The following is a 17,508-nucleotide window of genomic DNA, read 5'->3' as shown; positions in this document are numbered from 1 at the left end:
CGAGTAATAACCATGGTTTTAAAATCCGGTTCGGTATGATAAATTTATTTAGAATTTAGTTAATTTAAAATTAAAATCAAGTTAAATAAAAAAAAAAAATTGATATACCTCAATTGACCTGGTATGTTGATCCTATAATCTAATAAAAAATCTAATTACAATTTGTTATTTTTTTTATTAAAACTATATAATTTTAATTTAAAAAAATTAATTCTCAAGATCTAATAATTTAGTTAAAATTTAGTAACTCGGTTAAAATTTAGAATTTAAATTTTAAATCAGCTGGGTTTGAAAACTATAATAAGAAGAAAAACAGTAAACTTTTTTTGAGAACAAAAACAAAATCAACAACCACTATTTTCAGTTTTTGTTTTTATCTGTAACGATAAGGAATTGACATTGGGGCTTTTTGCCAAGCCATTAGGCTGATTTGAGCCCCAGAATATTTTCTGGGTCAGAGAAACGAAGAAAACTAGACTTGGACCGGCCCATATAATATCGGCAAGTTGGCTTCCCCTCCAGTAATGTTTGTTGCAGTTACTTAATAATCCCTCGTCAAGTTTAAACATAACGAGCAGCTGTAAACAGTAACCTCCACCCTCGAGGGATCCACCAGTTATATACAATGATCGATACTCTTCCTGGTCCCTTGACTGCCTTCACCTCCATTTCAGTAAAAAAAATGTAACTATTTAAACTTTCTATGAAAAACCACACGCGCGCGCGCGCATGTATGAACCATCACTTCACCTTCCGAGAGAATCTCTTATATGCTGTCAATTTTTCCTTCTTCTTTTTTTTCCCTTCAATTTCGTTTCATGTTTCCTGTCATTTCTCAATTCAGGTTGTTTACAGGAAGAATGTTTAATGTTCAACTCAGGTTGGTTTCTTTAAACCAAAAATGCATGTGGAAAATGGGAACATTAGAAAGTTTGAAAGACGTTGAACATGTCTCATCTATAACTAAAGGTAGATAGTATAGCAAGGTTGAGTATGCATGAGATAACTGTATTGTGCATGCTTGTAGCCCCTCGAACCTAAGATTCATTAATCTGGCAACAAAAATTTCCAGCTGCATTGTTTTTTTTTTTCCATTTATTATTCCAGCCAACTGACAGGTTTTTGTTCCTTTATTTGTAAAAGGAGTGTCTGTTACTCTTTGCTTAGCCTCTTTGGCAAGCAATACTTTCGATTGCTGAATTGGCACAGCTAAGTTATCCATTTGAGCTTCCTTTATGCTTACACTTTGAAGCTCTGTCATTGCAGCGAGATGATTTCCCCCCCCTGTTGCGGTCTTAGAAATGCAAGTAATCTCTGTCCGTCTGTGAACATGCAATAGATTCAGTTTTGTTGTAAACTTCTAGGCTTGAGAGTTTAGAAAGTATTTTCTCATTTCTGAATTTGATTGACAACAATGCTATATTGCCTGTGTATGCTTTAAGTGCTGGGCTATTGCCTGAATTTGATTGACAACAATGCTATATTGCCTGTGTATGCTTTAAGTGCTGGGCTATTGCCTGAATTTGATTGACAACAATGCTATATTGCCTGTGCATGCTTTAAGTGCTGGGCTACAATTTACGAATGAAGATAGAAAGCTCTCAAAGCAGTTATTGGTTTCTCGTTTTCTGCTTAAAGTTAAGAGCTATTCCGTTATAAGTAGCGGTGGATTAAAAAAACCACTTCCCCTTGGAACTATTAGAACTGATTTTGATAGTCACATATGTTTATTTCGTTTCCTTTGGAGAATCATTTCCATATGGCTGTGTAGGAAACTAGTGAGCTAAGCTTGGTTGTTGTTACTGAATAAAAAAAGGGTTATGATTGTTTCTAGTGTATTCTATCAAAAGCTATTATGGGAATATGAATCGCAGGCCATCTACACAGAATTGATTGCCTGGTTATTTTCCTTTCCTTTTCTTGTGCTTAGTTGGTCTAGTTCGTTCAAATGTGAAGCGGTGAAGCTTGTATTCTTTTTGGTGCATAAGCTAGTGCTCTCAGGATACTTGTATTATCGAGTTTATAGCTTCACTTATTTTTGTTTAACATGGATGTGGAATGAGCAAGTAAATCTTAGAATTGTTTTATACCGTACACTTTCAAGAAACAGTGACCATCTTGCTTGATGGTGAAGCAGATCCTTGGTATGTGCTTATGTATTGTATCTACTGAAACTTTTGAATCAGCTTGTCGTTTGAATGTAATTCAAGGCTTCTTTTTGTTAGGACACTGCAGGAGGATGGTTATAGCTCGTGGCGTGGCCTCTTTGGGACTTAAATTGATAGGTATGCCGAGAAATGGAACCCATTTACGTTGTGTGTTTGGTGCTTGGAAAGAAACGTGTGTTGGGATCTGCTCTGCTTGGATTGTCATCTGCTTACGATCCATTTAATTTGTGGAGCAACTCTGGTCTGGTTGTTAACTGGGAAGCCGTTTCACTATGTGAATGGTGCTTGCTGGGTCTTTTTCGATCTATGTGCTAGCTTAGGCTGAGCAGTCTTGGTTAGCCGAGCTTTTCCTCGAGTACTGTGGTTTGGCTTTTGTAGTGAAAATGGAAGGTCTCGAAGAGTTGCGTGGATGGTTGTCAGGTTTTAGAGTTTCTGAATTGCGTGCAACGAGAACGTTCCAAATCACTCTTTTAGCAAACCTGACCTGGAATTAGAATTGTAAACCTCATTTCATGCAATCCGATATCCCTAAGAGCAGATCACATGATCACTTCCATTTTTCAAGAGGCCAACTTGCTAAAGATTTTGAGAATCTCTAGTTCCCAGATAGAGAATCTGAAAGAAGAGAGGGAATGTGGTTTATGATATGCAGCTTCAGAAGTGGCCTTGACAACACTTTGAAAACAGTGAAGATGAAAGAAAGTTTGAAGGGAAGGTCATATCTGCACTCCCCCGAGCTTCAAGTCCCTTTGATTTGTGGAGACTTGCTATAGTGGCATGAATTCGTTTCGTTAAACCAGAAATGTTCAATCACGCAGCAACTAGAAAGAATTCAGTTGGAAAAGAAAATCTTTAAATTTCTTCTGCTCTTGGAAGAAAGTTTCTGTCTAGACTGGAAATTTGATAAAGAAACACGCACACGCAGGAGCTGGAAAAAAAATAATATAGGCGAAGTTTCTGTCTCTACTTCGATCTTTCCTGGACTAGAAACGCAACCCTAAAGCCCATTGTAACATGAAACCGCACCATGATCCAAGTTAAAGTAAGTGAACCCACAAAAATATCCATTTCGAACCCAGGCTCTCGAACAAAGCTCAGCCCAAAGACATGCAGAGCCGTTTGTAATCATTGGATCAGAAAATCATTTGTAGCTTTCTCGAGTCTTAACGATGGGTCAAAATAACCCCTGAATCTCTTACCTTTATCCAATCGAACTTTCTACTTCTCATTTACGATGAATAAGTCCTTCATCTAACTCATGCCTTTTGATTGTTGGCGTGATATGATTGATTTATGTTTTAAAAAATTATTTTTAATTTTTAATTTTTAATTTTTATTATTTTATATTTTATATTTTATATTGTTTTAATATATTAATATCAAAAATAATTTTTAAAATAAAAAATATTTTAAAATCAATAATTGTCAAACTTCCACGCAGTCTAAAATTCTTTAGACTGGACAACAAACTTAAACATTGAAATTAAAAGTTTTAGCATTTAACCCTTTACATAAATTATATAAAATTATAATTTCAAATTTCATCATTTATTATTCATGGTGAATATAAGCAATAGTCTTTAATATATAGTTATTGATATCATTTTAAAGAGAAAAATAAAATATATTTTCTAGCAATATTGCTGGCTTTTTTTTCAATTATTATTATAAAGGAAATTAATTGATAACCTTACACTCTCATTTATAGTTTTGAAATCTAACCTGACAAGTAGATTGATCCGAGATCGAATTTTAAAAAAAATAGAAAAAAAACCTAGGATGGTTTAATCAAAACCCAGTTACAACTCATTAATTTTTTATTTTTTATTAAAATAATATTGTTTTGATTTTTTAAAAATTAATCTAGATGATTCGGTAACTCAGTTAAAACTCGAAACTAGGGTTTTAAACTAGGATATGTTCAAAAAAATATATTTTCATTATCACTGCAAGAACATTAGTAAGTTTGTGAAAATAGAATGTTTTAATATAAAATAAATATGTGTTTGATGCATAATTTTTATTTATTTTAAAATAATTTTGATGTATTAATGTAAAAAAATAAAAAATATTATTTTTATCTGTTTCAATTTAATTTTTTTTTAAAAAATTACACTCCATTACAATACTAAATACACACTTTATCTCTTTTGTTTTTTTTCTACTGTATAAATGTAAATGTAAAGATAGACAATAAATAATTTGTCATTTAAATTAAATGACAAATGAAATACCAAACAATTTTCCTACAACCAAAGAGTTATCTTTATTTTATTTTTCAAGTCTCTGCAATGAATAAGGACATTTAGTGCTATTAATAATTATTTATTTTCTAAATACCATTTTTTTTCGTGGTGGCCAATTGCATTAACTTTCTCAGAGCTTGTGACTCATCGGCATTGTTTTTACATACAAAAGGGCTGACCAGACTGCATACCGATACTCGAGGGACCATAATGATTGTTTACCATAAGTCATGGTTGTCTTATAAACCAAAACGAAATTTCTCCACCCCTAAAAGAAAAATTCTTCAGTCCAGTTTTGTCACTCTCATATTTCCCTTTCCCTCCCTAAATCTTTTCCCCCGTCTTTCAACAAAATCACAAGTCACTGAATTAGGGTTTGTCAAAATTAGGGTTTTTTCCCTCTAAATTATCAATGAACAGACACAGGGGAGGAGAACGCTACAGCGACAGCGACAACGACAACGACAACTACAGCTACAACACCAGCAGCTATAACAACACCATCGACAACCAAGATTCCTCTTACCCTAACCGCCGTCCCTCCCGCTTCTCCGACGCCCCTTCCCGCTTCTCCGACGCCCCTTCCCGCTTCTCCGACAATCCTATAAACCGCTATCCGCTATTCTGATAACGACAACAGCAACAATTACAGCAATTACAATCGCCGTAGCCCTAATAATTACCAAGGCGGTGGAGGGGGAAGGCGCTCGTTTGATAGTCCTCCGGGTGGTGGTGTAGGTGGAGATGGTGGATTCCGGCCCATGGGTGGTGGTGGTGATGGGGGGTTTAGGCCGATGGGGGGTGCAGGTGGGGGGTTTGTGCCTAATTATCAATTGCCGCCTCCGATGTCCCTGCCACCTCAGAATATTTCCGGGCGCAAACGAGGGTTTCACGGAAGCTCGCCTGGTAAAGTTTTGTTTAGTTTAAAATTGAAACATTTTTCTCTTAATTTCTGTTTTGGTAATTGATATGTGTTTAATTCGGAGATCTGTGTCTTGTTTGCGTGGTTTCATTATGAAGTTGAAAAGGAATTTAACTCAATTTCGTTGTTTAATTTGGGGATTGGGTTTTAGATGTCTAGTTTTAGTGGGAATTGAATGGTAATTTAATTATTGTTTTTCTTAATTTGGGAATTGGGTGTTTATTCGTGTAGTTTTGGTGGAATTGAATGGCAATTTAAATTAATCTGATTGCTCTTATTTTGTGCTAATCATGCCATTAAAGTTAAATTATGTGTTTTTTTGTCTTTTCTTGTTCAGATGTTAATGAATTTGTATTTTGCAGATAGGTTTGATGGTGGTGGTGGTCGTAGTGGTTTTGCTTTTGCAAAGCTCTTTGTGGGTTCTGTTCCAAGGACAGCAACTGAAATGGATGTAAGTCATTTAGTTGATGCATGAAATATTATAATTAGACTTACACTGAACCCTGAAGAAAGCACTTGATACCTCTTATACATGTATCTGTGCACAAGTACTCTCCACTTTTTTGTTGTGGCTAGTGTCTTACCATAAACGATGCTGATTTGTGTCTTTTCACGGTTGGTTATCTTCAACTTTATCAGGCAAGAAATTTTTACTTTATAGTATCATGTTTGTGCCATCTTAATGTAGTTTTACTGATTCGATGCCAGATTCGCCCCTTGTTTGAAGAACATGGAAACGTGATAGAAGTTGCATTGATCAAAGACAAGAGAACAGGACAGCAACAAGGTATGTAAACTGCTATTTTTAAATGAAGTAATTGTGATTCCTATGTATCTTGTTTCAGGTCTCTAAGAGGCTGATGGGAGCAAAGTATTCTCATCTTTCATCTCAGTTTATTTTTGCAACAAGTTTCGGGCTTGTTGGTTTTGGTCCCCTTTTTTGTCTTCGTCCTGTCAAAACATGAAGACAGCACATGCAAACCCACTAAAAAACAGTTTTCTATAGCAGTTTGGAACTTGAAGATGATTAGATCCTCCTCTCGTCATAGTGGCTGCTGCAGTGAGAGTATTACCCAATGAGTGTTCTGTAATGTGGATGTCTATTACCATACTGTAGCATTTTTATGTCAGGATGTTTATAAGGACATCTTTTGTTCACAGTGACACCAGAAAATATTTAATTGTTACTCTCCTAATGGTGTTAAACATGATATAATCTTAAGGATTTTTTATGGTTTTTTTCTTGGCAAACTGGGAGCTGTCCAATTTGAATGTTGTTGATATCATTTTTTGCACTGTCAAATGAGATGGTTAGCAGTTGGATTGGTAGTTGGATGTGGTTGGTTACTTAAATGAGCTGTGGTTGTCGGTTATGCATCCCTCCAAACTCCAAAGCTACTCTGGAAATATGAGGGATAGGCCATTTCTTATGGGATGAATATTGTCTATGGTGATCGTCTGATTATTTCCCCTCTCTATGATATGAGATGATGGATATAAGATGAATATTGTCTGAATGTAATGTGAATGTTGCCTTATGCTGTACTTCGAGGTTTCTGGCTTAGTTCTGTTTTTTTGAACATGGATGTGCCAACAGTTGCAGTAGTATCTTGAAAATTAACATGTGATGTGTTTTTTAAGAAATATAAGCCTATTGCTTGTGAGATGGATGTTAAAGCTTCGTTATGTGGACATATCTTGGGAAGCTTTTTGTTTGATTGTTGGTTGAATATAACATGGAGCTTATTTTTGTAGTTGGGTTGTGGTAGTAAGACGCGTGTTACTCATGGTTTGGCGCCTATTTGTGTTCCATTAGAACTTAACAGTTATACTTAACAAGACAGCGCACTTACTAATGTTGTGGCAGGCGTGTATGTTGTGTATCCCTTTGGTTTGTCTTACTAATGTTGTGGCAGGCATGTATGATGTTTATCCCTTTGGTTTGTATGCTTATGGCTTGGTTCGAAGTGTGTGCATGTTGTTGTTTCCATGGTCTATTTATCAAAAGCCAATTCCTTGATTTCATGTAACCAAGGGTCTAAAAAATTGAATGTTTAAATTTGGGGACCATTTCCTAGTCTTGCTGTTCTAACCATGCTTGTGAGGTAGAGCGCAATATTGATAAGTAAGGATTTTTCTTCCAGTGCTTTGGTTTTGTTTAATTATTAAGGTTTGTGCTTGGTGGTTGCTAGCAGCTTGTGATTAGTTATAATTTCATATTCAATTTCATTATGTGGTGACCTGCATTGATTTGGTTAATAGAAATCATTTCATTATTTACGTAGTTGCATTTGAATGAGATTGTGATGGTCATGGTGTGGCAATTGTGGATGATGTGCTCTATAGCATTCTGCTCTTAATATTTTTTGTTGTTGTGTTTCTTATTAGGTACTAAATGTTCATTTTTAATTGTTTTTTACTAGGTATGTGCCAGGTTTGTAGAACTCAATCAAATGGCAGTTTGGTGACACATGACTGCAATAATTTCTTAGCTGTATATTATTGTGTCAGGGGTTTTGTATTAGTTTTTTTTTTTTTTTAATCGTGCTCTAGTGGCTAAGCAGGAGAGGTTCATGATGAATTCCTGGTTATATATTCCTAAATAGAATCAGGTAGATAGTTTAAATAACAGATCAGGGTCCATTTACAGTGAGGCATATTAGTGTCGATCTCTCCGGTGCTATTTCACTTCATTTTTTTTTTTATATATCAAAATTGTTTGAAAGTTGATGCTACAAACTTAGTTGATCATTATGGTTGAAGTGGTGCACCACTACTGCCACCTGTAAGGTGGTCACATAGGAGTCTTAGTCCTAATTGATGCACTGCTCCTCAAATTTTGCAAAATTGACCTTGCAGCATGGTGAGAGAGTTTGTATAAAATTTATTGCTTTATCATTTGAATTGTTTCAAACATCACGCAAGAACCCTCTTGCAGCAGCCATTGCTAGCATTTGTGATCAAACAATGGCCTTTTGCTCTCAGTCTGTATTGTGTGTTGTACTTTGTGAATGTTTCAAAGAGTTTTGGCTGAACACTTTGAAGGTTGTCTTGTCTAGTGGCGACAGCTCATCAATCCTTTTCTTTTATATTGGTGTATCCTATATTACCTTTCCTGTTTCTGTTTCATTTTGGTTGTGCCATTCTCCCTGTTATGTGCGACGATCCATATTTTACCCTGTCTCCAAGATGACTTGATAATGTAGCTAAGACAGATGGCTTCTTTCTAGATGAACCTGGTTGTGTTTGATTAAAAAAAATATGAAGCCGAGAAAGGTTTTATCTGTTATAAGTTATCTATTAATTTTACTGCAGCAGGGAATTTGAATGTGCATGTCTGTGACATTTGAGTTCTTAGCAGACAGGCTGCGATAGGAGTCTGGATGTGCTGTATGTTTAGAAGTCTCATGGTTATGCTCTACACTAGCTTATTCTTTGCACAAAAAGAGCCAAATGAAGAACACTATTGATTCCATGGTACATTTTTCATCTTTATTTTGGAGGAGGTACATTTGTCTGTTCTAGATTGGGGCCCTATGTATGCAGAGGCTCACTGAGTTGTAAGATTTTGAGACCAAAATGGAGAACGCGCTTTGGATGTCATTTTACTTGGTGCATGTTTGACTACCAGTGCCACAGACCTTTTATGCTGGAGTGCAGGGGAGATCTTATGTTCCTTTTTTTTGTTGACAAACATGATTTTAAGTGATCATCAAACACTATTTGGCTTGTGCATAAGTTGTTGATTTATATGGTTTTGGTCATGCTATTACTGCCATGTTGCTGTTTTCTATTATGGTTGTTATTTCTAAACTCCTTTATCAGTACTCTACTTTTTTGTCGCATTATGTTGACCAATGAAATGGCTACATGTGAGACCTTTGGCCTAAGACCTGATGATTTCCCACATATGCTCTCTTGGTTTATTTGTTGTTAGTCTTTAAGCAAATTATATTGTTTGAGAGAACATTGTGGACTACTTCATGATTGACATTCTTTATGCCATGAGTGCTGCAAAAGAATGCGGGAAGAACATCTGTTACATCCACTTTCCCATTTTTTATGATTTTTACCCAAGTGTGCCTTCAGGTTTCTTCATGCTTTTTCAAACCCCTTTAGATTATAATCCTTCAATTAGTCCTAAGAGCTCATGACTTCTAATAATAACAGCTAATTATATTTATGGATCTAAAGCTGCAATGCTCTAGTTGAGTATCGGAGCACTCTTTTTTCCTAACAATAATCTGCATGTTGACATGCAGTGGTTTAATGCATAAGAGTGCTGGCATGTGTTTTTTGCATTTTGATTTAATGACATATACACCACCGTTTGAAGGTGTAAGTAACCATGAAAATCAGGTTAAAAACATTTCACTCATGCAGGCTGTTGTTTTATAAAATATGCAACCTCAGAAGAAGCTGATAGGGCCATCAGAGCTTTGCACAATCAACGAACTCTGCCTGGGGTTAGTTATGTTCCTTTGCTTGGTTTCCAATCATGTGGACCATTATAGCAGTTTCACATGTTAAACATTTGTTTTCCAGGGTGTGGGTCCTATCCAAGTTAGATATGCTGATGGAGAACGAGAGCGCCTTGGTAATTGTCAATGACTTAACTGAGATTTCCAAGTTTCTGAAGTTTGATCTGTTTCTTACATGTTGAATCTGCTCTCTGAAACATTCTTAGGTTTGCTAACTTCTCAAAACTTTTATAAAATGGACATTTCTTGTTCTTCATTACTATCTTGGATCAAATATTTTCCATTTGCAAATGCTCTTTTAGGTGCTGTGTTCCTTGAACAGTTAAAACTTGTTTTTAATAGGACAGAACACATGCAAATATGTTTTTATTTCTAATTTCCTTCACTGATTTTTTCCTTTGTATGGTAGGTGCAGTTGAGTACAAGTTGTTTGTTGGTTCACTGAACAAACAGGCTACAGAAAAGGAAGTTGAGGAAGTATGTCACATGTCTTTTGGTTGTTTATTGTTTTGTTATTCTTCTGACAGCTTGCCTTCCTCTCTCCTTCTTAATGAATGCTTTATTCTCTTCTAGTGAATATTTAACTTTTTGTTGGTTTATCTGATGAGTGGATATACCTTCTATACCATTCCCTCATAGTTCGATGCATATATGAATATCGTTTATTCAGTTTACTTTTTTCTTTCTAGGCATGTGTATAATAATAAGTGTTTCTTTGTTCAGATTTTTACACCATATGGTCGGGTTGAAGATGTTTACCTTATGCGTGATGAAATGAAGCAGAGTCGTGGTGTGCCCTTAACTCTTATTTAAGAAACATAATATTCCTGTATTTGAATTCATTTTCTTTTCAACTTAGATGCCGCTTATTTTTTTCTAGGTATTTGTGGAGCAAATTAGATTGTTATTGTTCTTTTTCTAAATTATCTACATAACAATAAGGGATGGATGGTATTATCAGTATATATCACAGTAAACAATTGGCCAACATTTTATGTGACAGCGTGCAGGGTTGATGCTTCTCCTCAGTGCATTCTTCATGGCACTTCCTTTTCTTTATGTTCTTAACTATGTGAAGCTAATACCATCATGTTTCTAACTTTCGACTGCTGATTCTCCTGTTGAATCATTCTGAAGGTTGTGGTTTTGTTAAATACTCCCATAGAGACATGGCATTGGCAGCTATTAATGGTCTTAACGGAATATATACAATGAGAGTAAGGAGTGGTTGCTGCTTTTATGATGTTAGGTTTACTGAATATAATATTAAGTGTCACCTTTTTACTTCAATTTTCTGAACTGTTCAGGGTTGTGAGCAACCATTAACTGTCCGGTTTGCAGATCCTAAGAGGCCCAGGCCCGGAGGAGACTCAAGGTTTTTCAGCTGTCATCATCTTTCACTCTGGATTACTTGTACATTTCTTGTTACATTTTGAATGAAATTCACAAAATAAATGTTGGAGGCTTTTTTTTCCCCAGAGGTGGTCCTGCATTTGGTAGTCCAGGTGTCGGCCCAAGATTTCAAGCTTCAGGGCTTAGGTAAATTTTCACTTAACATTCTGGTAAAATAAACTGTCACTTCAGCTTCTTCTCTATTTATCTATTTTTTTGACAACATTGCTTTCATGCTCACTTTTGTTAGACCACCACCAAATTTAGGGGATCCTATGGGTGACCATATTCCGCCTAATGCTTGGCTTCCAATGAGTCCCCAGAATATGGGTCCTTCCTCCAATGCTGGTGTTCATGGTTTTGGGAATCAGTTGCCTCCTAGGTCTGGTGACTTAGCAATGCCTTTAAACCAGGTAAGACTATTTGCAGTTATCTGATACGTTGAAACTCTTTAGCATTTTCTCTTACCCATGATTAATTTTTGTTTTGACTGTATCTTTTACTTACAAAACAATTTTTTTATTGGATGGTATATTGATCACCTGATCATGTTCACTTTTGATAAAATACCCCTTTCCTTGTCACATATCCCACTTAGAGATTCATAGAGTTGGCAGTCTTTTTCTTGACATGTATAATCTTTGATTGCATGGTATATTGAATATCTTCTTATGAGAAACTTGTCTCCTTTGTTGCGCACTAGTTTCCTTAGTTTAATTCTAAGCATATGTTTCTTGTTGCTAGCTTTAGCAATTCAGACCCCAGACCCTTACTTCTATTCTTACAGAACTTTGAAGACTGACAGTTTCTCCTGCTGCATCATGGGCACGTGAAGACACTTATTGATGCTTGCATGTGCTTCTCATTGTCATCCTAGACTAACAAATATTGTCTACATGTTATATTTTTCAGACTGTTAACCAGTCGCTGCAGCATCTCCCCCCTGCTAGCCAGCAAATATCACCTCTGCAGAAACCACTTCAATCGCCTCAGCACTTGCCACCTTCCCTTCAACTACATGCTCAAGCTGCATCTTCCTATCCTCAGACACAGACTTCTCATGTCAGTCAGCTACAGAGTTCGCTTACTACTGGTCAAACACCCTTCAGTCAAGCACTGCCATCACAGCATATGATTGGCTTTGGAAGACAGTTGCCTACTTCTCAAACTGAGATCCAGCAGGGCATCTCATCAAATGTAGCACTACAAGCCCCCCACCCCATGTCTGTAGCAATAAATCAACAGCAATTGCCTGCACCTATTCAGCAGCAACTACTTCAGCCTCTCCAGCAGTCCCCTTCTCAGTTAGCTCAGATGCTGTCACAACAGACTCAAACCCTGCAAGCAAGCTTTCAGTCATCTCAACAGGCTTTTTCCCAGCTGCAGCAACAGTTGCAGATGATGCAACCATCAAACCAGAGCACACTGCAACAGAGTCCCCAGGCTCCAAAACAGCAGGTACGATAAGCTTTTAGAGGGTAAAGAGCTGTGTAGTGGTCGGGAATTCCTAGATTCATTACTCCCTTCTCTTCAAATTTTGGTAAAAGTCATGTATTGGGCTGCAAGGTTTAATTTGCATACAGCTGTAGATCATTTGCTTGACATCATTGGTTAAAACTGCTATCTAAAGCTGGAAACATTATTTTGGTTGCTGGAAAAGTAGTTCTGATCACAAGTAAACTTGAACTTGAAAGTGTTGCTGGGTGTTGGCGTTGGATAATTTTTTATCTGCCTGACCTGTTAGTGCCCATTATATTTTACATACATTTATACCACTTGTCTTTTTGTGGGGCACCTTTCACTTCTTGAAAACCCAAATTCCAGTTTCTCATGTTAGGATGCTGCACTAATTTGCCCATCTAAGAAATTATACTATTTTCTCTCAATCCTGTGTTTGCTGTTGTACTTCCTTTTGCTTGTTAAACTTGTGGTATTATGATTATATGCTGAAAACACTGCCTGCCTTCACATTCTCAGTGGCCTCCACAAGCAGTTGCCAGCACTCCACTTCCTGTAGATTTGCCTCCATCTACTTCTGCTCCTACTGCAGGTGTTTTGAGTCAGACTGTTGCTCCTTTAAAATGTAATTGGACTGAGCATACATCCCCTGAGGGATTCAAGTACTATTATAACGGTGTAACTCATGAAAGCCGAGTAAGCAACTGATCGTTGATATGCTCTGTTGTTGGCACTTAATTGTTTTAATTAGCTGTTAATATTTCCCTGTGACTGGACAGTGGGAGAAGCCTGAAGAATTGAAATTATTCGAGCAACAGCAGCAACTGCACCAAAAACCTCCAGTTCAACTGCCTCAACCACAGACAAATCCCCAAGTTTTGCCCACCCAGCAAGTGCCACAAACCCAACAGGTGCATCTTCAAACACAGTTTCGCCACCAGCAACAGCAGCCACAGCCTTCCTTTTCTTCTATGGTTAGTGTTTATATTGTTGTTCCAAATTGTAGTGCATATCATATACCCTCGCTAACTCCATATCATGAACTTCCAGTATGCCACTACTGAAGTTAGGGGTCAACAAGATATGCTCAGATAATTACCAGTCATCAGAAAGGATTTTGTTATTTGTTAATGTGTCACAGTAATGCCTGTCTTAAAATGAGAATGCCTCAAAAGCCTCCTTTTGTGGGTACTTACTTTTGATTACTGATTTTTCCATTAGTTGTTGTATGGCTGTTTTAGCAAATTAAGCCTCAGTCTTTGCCTGGCCATTCCACATACCATTACATTCTGTCAAGTTGCATATTTTGCAGGTGGTAAGATAATAACTGCATAGAAATTTTAAATGGAAGAATGTAAATGTATTACATAAACTCATATGAATTCCCAATGATAATTGACAGCATTGTCACCCACCAGAGGTCTTCTTGTCCAAAGAAATTTGGCCTGTCTGTTAATCCAGGGAATGATTAGTGTAGTTTTGGATCGTTTGTAGATTGCATTGTATGAAAAAGATTGCCCCTGGTGCACTTTTTTGGTTGAGCCTGTCCATCTTTGTTGGTTCCCTTGTCAAAAAATCAATGTATCCTACATGTATGAAATCTGGTATATTCCCTGGAGTTTGCTTTGATTGGAATGTTGCAGATGGCGCTCTGCATTAGGTGGATGTGCTTTTCATGCTATCCACAATTGCTCGAGAAGTCTTGAAATTGGAGACCTTTTTATATGTTTGATTTTCTCCCTTGTTAAAACAAACAATAACAACCAAGCCTTAATCTGAAACTATTGGTGTCTTCACACCATGCAACTGCATAATTTTTAGTTTTAAACCTATAATATCTTGTATCTTGTATGGAATGCAAGTCCATGCCTGTTGCACTGGCACATTGTAGAATTTAACTTCATTAAAACTGTGGAAAATGTTCTGCTATCTGTTTTTTCACTGGAGATTTAAATGGAAGGAAATATGCATGTGAACACAACTTTTGCATGTTTATCTTTTTCCTGTTAGGAGTTTTTTGTCATCTGCCTTTTGGATCTCCTTTTGACTTTGCAGGAACATGGTTATACACAATTACCTGCAGCAGCTAGTTCAGTCAACGATTCGACACGCTTCCAGGTACCTTGTGTTTTTCCATGTCCTTGGATCTTTTCTGTAATAATAGATCATTCCTAAGGTCATTGTCTGCTGCAGGGGCGTCCAGTTGCTCAGGATTGGATGTGGAGGAATAAGCCAGCAGGTTCTGATAATTTTCTATTTTTATTTTACTCTGGGATGGTTTTCTTTTCATCCAAAGTTTCTCAAGACAAATAGGAATTAGTGCAAAGGAGACGTAGAAAATTATGCCTGAACATCAAAATTAGGAACTCGTCCTTGCAAGGTGCCCTTTTGGATGAAACTGAATGAAAGCACCTGCAGCATTGCACTTGTGTGCAAACTGCCAAGATAACATTATCAGTGGGTCATGATCATGGGACATTGGGTTGCTTTGGGGAGTAGAATTGGATTTTTTTTTGTTTTTTTACGAGACTGACAATTCAAGTCTCATGATGTGGTAAATTGTTTTGGAAGATGGCATAGACACCCTTAAATGTGCTTTGGAAGACAGTTTGGGAGTTTTTAATTCTCTGTTCCGTCGTGCTCTTACTCATGTTGTGTTGCGTTCTTCTCCAGGAACTTGAAGAGAGGAATATGAGGCAGCACATGGGCAAAGTTACAGCTACTTGAAATGCCAAGTGAGAGCACTGGCAATCCGACAGGAGCGGCACCAACTGCTATGAGCTTTAAATGCTAAATGAGATGTTTATTGAACAGTTTTTCCAGCTTAATCTTTACTAGCTGTGGCGATGTACTGTTCAACAGTTGCTGTATGCAAATGCGTATGTGCCATCAGTGCACGGGGTAATGACTTGCATATAACATATCAGTTGCTACCTATGATCCAATATTCACTTGTAACCACATGAACCCCATATTTGGCCCCACTTGAGGATCCGAGATGGCAAGTGATGCTGATGAATAATAATAGTACTATTCACTAGGCGTTGTACTGTTTATTTGCCAGTTTTATTTTATTAGTGTTGGGTTATACTAGATTCACAGCAGAAAAGAAAATCGGAAGTGGTGCTTAACCGTTTTAGGACATTATAAAACTATAATTTTCGAGTGCTTTTTTTAACACGCTCGAACGTTTATATAAACCTCATGGATTATGGATAAAGCTTCTAAATTGAGCCAGGTTATCAGCATATGGCTTGTCATCTTGCTAGCAGTAATCGAAAGAAAGATTAGTCGACTGTCCTACAATTCACGCATATTTCGCCTGTCACCTTTAAGCGGCGTTAAGCCACCCATTTTCATCATGGAATTCTTGAACTCAGAATAATAATGGATCCTCCACGTAGGATTCTGCAATCTCACGTGTGCGATCATCTTCTATTACAAAGAACTGGTCAGACGGAAGGAATCCCTTTATTGAGAGAAGATTGTCGAATGTAGCCGGGGTCACTACGTCAAGATCTGCAGCTGTCGTGTTGCTGTCAACAGTTTATGAGCATAGTTGCTGTAGCGATTGAACGAAGTCCACATTAACATCACGGCCAACGTAGTTACCAGGGCACAGGAATCGAGAGCTAAAAGTTGAGCATCTAGCTTTTCCTATTGTGTGCGCACCTGCCGAATCAAAATTAGACCGTGGTTTTCAGGTGGCAGGAGTGTCCTGACATGCATTAGGATAGGAAACATGTTACCTGAGAGGGCGACCATATCATTCAGTATGATGCCGACATTCTGAAAATTAACCGCTACGAGTTGATACACTAGAATTTGGAGCACGTATATTCCCAGTCGCTGCTGCCTTGCTAGCACTCAAGCTGTCCTTCCTCCCATCTGGACTTCCTAATTTGGTCCACCAGACTGCAGATTAAGTAGAATTCAGGTTAGTTCAAACCATTTAAAGAAAGTGAGATATTCTTTTAACATGAAGAGTGGCATAAATGCAACACGCAAGATGAACAGAATCAGTGGCAACAACTGCGAGAATATCAGCACAAGAAACCGTTTCAGGACAAACAGATGCCAGATCAGATTTAACGAGTTCAAGTTAAATGGTCCAGCTTTTTTCACTCACAAAGTTCTCAGTCTCAGCTAGCAACACTGAAGCGCCCAATCCCTGCAACACAATTTGTATCATGGCCATTGCTATTGCAATAAAAGCTTTCATAAAGATAAACAATATGTGAAGTCCATAAAATTAAACTTTGACTTACATTAACAAAGCAATCATGGAAGGGAAGATGAAGCATGGAAGCTGCCGTTCTTGGTTCCTCGGAGATTGCACTTTCAACCCAAGATATAAGGGTCTGCCTCTGGGCAGGATTCTTTGAACACGTCAAACTGCAATAGCCCACCAATACCATCCACACATGTTTTGTTCAAAGTGGTTGGTGCTTTGCCAACTCAACTACAAGCTTAATAAGCATCATAAAACAAAAAAGGTAAGCTCATATCCATGTTACACTAGCTTGTGTGAACGTATATGAAATGGTGCCGGGGTTAATAGCTTCAGTTCACTTGAATAGAAATTGCTGCGAAAAAAAGAGAGATGGAGTAGTTTCATGTATTGTACCAAAGGGTGGTTAGTGGTTACTGGACGACGCTGTCAAGACTTGGAAGCAGTCAAGTTCATAGTACATGATGAGCGTGCAGTACCCTAATCCCATATGCTTCAATTTTTCTTTTTACCGAATGTTTCTCTCAGAGTTGAGATGGTACATTGAAAATTTCCCAAGTATGTTGAGAGAAAGGGGCCCAGTAGCTTGTCAGAAACCACTGAAGCTTGG

At 37.3% G+C, this 17,508-nt stretch overlaps 2 pseudogenes; one reads left to right on the top strand and one right to left on the bottom strand.

Moving 5' to 3' along the window:
* The first annotated feature begins 4,671 nt into the window (after positions 1-4,671).
* On the top strand, positions 4,672-15,718 carry LOC105115496 (flowering time control protein FCA-like; annotated as a pseudogene).
* LOC105115505 (peroxidase 40-like) lies at positions 15,305-17,335 on the bottom strand (annotated as a pseudogene).
* Between the last annotated feature and the right edge of the window lie 173 nt (positions 17,336-17,508).

Source organism: Populus euphratica, unplaced genomic scaffold (genome assembly GCF_000495115.2).
Source record: "Populus euphratica unplaced genomic scaffold, PopEup_1.0 scaffold5.1, whole genome shotgun sequence".
In the NCBI taxonomy this organism is placed as follows: Eukaryota; Viridiplantae; Streptophyta; class Magnoliopsida; order Malpighiales; family Salicaceae; genus Populus; species Populus euphratica.
Note: the sequence above shows the minus strand (reverse complement) of the source record. Positions and strands in the feature narration are given on the sequence as shown.